Below are 5,885 nucleotides of genomic sequence, written 5' to 3'. Positions count from 1 at the left end.
CTTCAAAGGACAAATTAAGAAAGAGATTCACTTCTATATGGAAACTAATGACAATGGTGAGGTGTCTCCTCCTATTCTGTGGGATGCCTTAAAAGATGTCCTGAGAGGGAAAATTATAGCAATATCCTCTTATAAGAAAAAGATGAGAAATAAGAAATTAGAAGAGCTACAAAATAAGTTAGAAGAATTAGAGAAAAGGCATAAAAGAAAAACATCTCAGGATATATTGAAGGAAATTAGGAAAACAAGAAATGAAATAAATGATTTGACCACATATGAAAAAAAAAAAATTAATGTTTCTTAAACAAAGGTATTATGAGGGAGGATCAAAAGCAATGAATGTATTAGCCTGGAAACTAAAAAAGAAAATAGCAGATAATACAAGCAATAGAAGTTCAGAGTGCATTTGAAACATTTTATAAGACTCTGTATGCTAATAACACAGAGAGTAGTATAGTTGAAATTAACAGTTTTTTAGATTCTCTTGATTTACCAGTACTGAATGAAGAACAGAATAAAACTTTGATTGAAGATATAACAGAAAAGGAACTAAGAATAGCAATAAGTAAAGTTAAAATAAATAAATCTCCAGGATCAGATGGATATACGGCAGAATGGTACAAGGAGCTAAAAGAAGAATTAATACCAGTGATGCTTCCCACACTGAATCAGGTCCTAAAGAAGGCTCAAGTACCTTCTAGCTGGAAAGAAGCAATTATCTCTGCCATCCCAAAAGAAAACAAGGATAAATTAGAATGTGCGTCATATAGACCAATATCTGTTCTTAATACAGATTACAAGCTGTTTACATCTATCATGGCTAGACGATTAGAAAAGTTATTACCTAATCTAATTCATAATGATCAAACAGGTTTTATTCGAGAGCGCCAAATACAAGATAATGTACGACGGACATTACAAATTATTAATCATATTCAAAAGAATAAAATAGAAGCAATGGTAATCAGTATCGATGCAGAAAAAGCATTCGATTCAGTTAATTGGAACTTTCTTTACCGAGTCTTGCATAGATTTGGCTTTCACGAAAATATAATTAAGACAATACAGGCACTTTATGATAACCCTACGGCAAGGATTAAAATTAATGGCTACCTATCAAATAGTATTAAGCTGCAAAGAGGAACAAGGCAGGGCCGTGCGTGCTCACCATTATTATTTGCGTTATATCTGGAACCATTGGCTCAATATATAAGACAAAATAAAGAAGTAGAAGGTATTAATATCCATGAAAAGGAGCATAAATTAGCCTGCTATGCAGATGATATTTTAATATTTTTGGGTCAACCATCAAATTCTTTACCTAAATTAATGCAATCATTTGAATACTTTGGTCGACTATCTGGATATAGGGTTAATATGAGTAAAACACAATTGCTTAAGTACAATTATATTCCATCAGAAGAAATTAAAAATAAGTATCAGTTAGCATGGCAAACAAAGTACTTTAAATATCTAGGAGTCATAATACCTAAGGATCTTACAGAACTATTAGAACGAAATTATTTACCAATACAGAAAAAAATTAAGGAAGATATAGTGAGATGGAATTTAATTCCATATTTAAGTTTATATTTGAGAATAGACTCAAATTAATATTCTTCCTAAATTATTATATTTATTTCAAACACTACCAATAGAAATTAACCAGAAACAATTTAATGAATGGGACAAAATTTTGTCAAGATACATATGGCAAGGAAAAAGGCCCCGAATTAGATTTAAAACCCTACAACTTAACAAAGGAAAAGGGGGGTGGGGCTTACCTTCTCTTAGGGAATATTATTGGGCAGCACAATCAAGGCCTATGACATGCTGGTGTAATCCTTCATACGATGCTCAATGGAAAGCCATTGAGGAGGGTCTGACTTCCATCCCCATACAAGCTATTATAGCAGACAGAAGCTTGCAAAAGTTAATAAAAACTATTGAAAATCCATGGATCAAGTTGACTTTTAAAATTTGGGAAACAGTAATAAAAGAATATAAACTAGAAGAGGATATAGCAGTTCTTAAGTGGTGTGCATACGGCACACATTTTGCTCCAAATAAATTGGACACCAGATTCAAAGATTGGACATATAAAGGATTAACAGCTTTATGTATGGTAATGGAGGAAGGGAGACTAATTAGTTTTGATAAAATGAAAGATAAATATTCATTAGAAACACAGGATTTTTATAGATGTCTACAGATGAGGCATTTTGTCAATAAAACGATAAAAGCTAAGGCTGAATTGAGTAAACAGCTGCTAGACGTATTTAAAAGGGCATACAGTTCAAATAAAAACAGAGGTATTATAGGTGACCTCTATAAAGGATTAACAAATATGAAATTACACTCAACCTTGTATACCAAAATGGGAAATGGGAAATGGGAAATGGAGGGAGGAATAGAGATAAAGGAGGAAGAGTGGACAACAATATGGGCATATCAATGGAAATGTAGCAGCTCACAGAGCTGGAGGGAATTTGGGTGGAAAAGCCTGATAAGATATTTTATTACACCTCACCAAAAATCTCACTATGAAGGTAACCCTCCCGCTTGCTGGAGAAATTGTGGAAATACAAATGCAAATCACTATCATATTTTCTGGGACTGTCATGTTATTAAAACTTATTGTAAGGGAATACATGCAGCAATACAAGAGACATTTGGAAGATATTTACCTTTGGAAAGTAAAACTCTATTTTTGGACTTATGCCAGAAGGATGGACAAAGAACGATAAATACTTGTTTAATATTTTACTGGCAGCAGGAAAAAAGCCATCACAAAAAAATGGCTTTCTTCAGAGAGCCCAACTATGAACATGTGGATGAACATCACACTGGACATTTACAGAATGGAGAAAATGACAGCAGATGTGAACTACAAGAGCGACCTGTTTGTATCACGATGGAAGAAATGGATGGACTACATTAGAAAACGCAGGCCAGTTTTTGCTTTTGCATTAGATTTTGACTTTGTTAACTACTAGAAGACTAGAGGAAAAATTAGTTACATTAATGGAAACAAAAACACACTCCCTATATTTATTTATTTATTTTTCTTTCCTTTTTTTTTCCTTATGTATTTTTTATTTATGTTGTTTGTTGTTTTGCTTCTTTTTCTTTGCTTCTTCTTCTTTCATTCTTATTGTATGGATATTTTAGTTGTTTAAATATAGAAAAAAATAAAAAATATATGTACTGAAAGATAGCTGAAGTTGATGGTATTGTATAGTGATTCTAAAATGTCAATAAAAAAAAATAAAAAAAATCTAGAAAAAGGCGTCAATTCAAATGTACAAAAGGGAAAGTGCCTTGAGGCAACTGTTGTTGGATTTTGGCGATACATATACACACATATAAATATACAAACACACACACAAACACCTATACGGGTTTCTATGTATTGTAAGGACACTTTTTCCAAACCAGTCCAGGTGGTGGACTATGGGGACACCACTTTCCGCTTGCCCCTGAGAGATGCTGAATACCACAGAGCACAGATCTCACTTCAAAGTTCCCATACACGCAACACAACTAGAGATATAAGAACCGTTTTTTTTGCAACCTTATTAGGACATATACTATTGTTAAATCCTCCCAATTCTTTTAATCTCTGGGCTGAAGGAAGGACAATACTCGGTGTATAAATGCTCAATCAACAATCTTTTATTCCATACAATTCAACACTTTATGAGCATAAACCATCCGGATGGGGAGACATGCACGAAGAGGGTCACAGCAAATCTCAAACTGGTGGAGGGTTACTCAAGCTCTTATAGCCTCTAGTGGCCCCCACCTAGTCGTAAAAACCTAAACATCACATACTTTCTAACTCTCAGTGAGCCTGAGTTATGACCTTGGCTCCCTGTTTGCTTCCAACAAAGGTGGGGGTGAAGCTGAATGTGCTCTGTGCTCTCTGCACACAATATTCTCTTCTTACCTCAGCAGTATGAAATGTCATGAAACAGTAAATCAGCAGTATAGGATAATACAAACCTATCTAATAAATCTAATGATTTTCACACTTTAATTCAGAAGTATAATGCAAACTAAAACTACATACTGATTATACTCTTTATAATAAGTAGTATGATGTGGCTTACAGCAGTATCATGTTCCCTTTAAGTCCCTTTAGAGGCAAAAAAAATATCACAGCCAGCCTGCTGGTGAAAGGTCAAGTTTATTTCAAACACGTACTGCAAACTGGAGCAGGGCGATATGACTTAAAAATATTTATCACGATATACATTTGAACATTTGCGATAACGATATAACTGACAATATAATTGACACCAGACAAAATACTTTACAACACCTCAACTTTATTAGTGCAAAGATCCCCATCAATGTATTTTCACTTAAACAAGCAGCTGTTTTTTATGTGCATTAAAGTTATATAAAAATGTAACAGTGCAAATGCAAACTCCTCGCTGACAGTTTAACCAAAAGGCATTTCCAGTGGAAACTGGCCGACACATCCTCAGCATAACCATGTATAATATCCACAAAACTTAAAAAGAGGTTATACACACACAATACGGTAACATTATGTTGAAGCACAGTACGTATCACTCCGCGAGGCTCCGCCTACGATAGCCGTAATGCTCCAACAATCCATCAAGCGGTGCGGCTTCGTAGCTCAGCAAAGTCGTACTGAAACATTTGACAGATTTTCGAGCGCCGTGTACATAAAATCGTTTCGAGGTCAGTAAACACAACCAGAGTTCGTACATAAGGACACGGGATTATAAGGGGCTCTGTCGACTTTCAGAAAAATCAAAGGATTGATTTTAAGTGCGCCGTATTTTCCAAACAACACAGTAATAACGACGGCCCGCTAGCATGCGCTACCAAAAATAGTGCTTTGTTGTGTATCTGATGGTCGAAAGCCAAACCAGTTCCACACCACTGAAGCTGCAGCATTTTTCAGAGGTGTGGACTCGAGTCACATGACTTGGACTCGAGTCAGACTCGAGTCATTAATTTTATGACTTTAGACTTGACTTGAAAAAATGTTCTAAGACTTGTGACTTGACTTGGACTTTTACACCAATGACTTGGGACTTGAATTGGACTTGAACCGGTTTACTTGAAAAGACTTGATATTTTACCCCAAATATAAAATTTAACACGCATATTATATAGAGATTGAAAATGTGACGTCATTCACGGGTAGAACCGCAAAGGATTCTGGGAACTCGTGGCAAGCGGTACTAGCGCACGCAGGCTTTCAATTAAAATCAGTTATACAGCGATAAAAAGAAACACAAAAATGTCAAGAAGCTGTTGTATTATTAACTGCAATAGCCGGTCGCATGACAGCCACGGGAAGCCGACGGGTAAAGAGATCGGTTGTTATCGGATTACGTTGTTGAAGAGAAATTGTTCAAGCCATGTTTCCGAAGTAACAAAGAGGCGACTGGATTGCAGCCATTCAAAGATCAAATATAACGTCCTAGAACACTCCAGCTCACAGGTTAGTCTGCTCCAAGCATTTCCACAAAGGTCAGTCTGCTGTTGTAGTTAATGCGTCATTTTTCTTAACATAATTAGTGATATAGGTTACAAGCAAGTCTGGCGCTGAACAGAAATTGTCGCGCTATGCTCCTTTATTTATTGTGCATAAATAGTAAATTGTCCTGACACAATATTGCATTTCGCCTCTGTTATTATGGTACATTGACAAAAACACATACTTTTATTCACAGGATAAAACAGTTGTTTTGTATCACTAATTGCCCAGTACGATTACAGCATACAGTATTGTTGTCACTGCTACATTTCTGTGATGCTACCAGAAATTATTTCTACTACTAATTAATTACCGTTGAGCTCAAAGGTCCTATTTATAAACGGTTAACGAATGTATATTTATG

Source organism: Copadichromis virginalis, linkage group LG17, assembly GCF_057382275.1.
Source record: "Copadichromis virginalis isolate Kocher_CV1m ecotype Utaka linkage group LG17, C_Virginalis_male_GT1.1, whole genome shotgun sequence".
NCBI classification, from domain to species: Eukaryota; Metazoa; Chordata; class Actinopteri; order Cichliformes; family Cichlidae; genus Copadichromis; species Copadichromis virginalis.
This window is presented reverse-complemented; position numbering follows the sequence as displayed.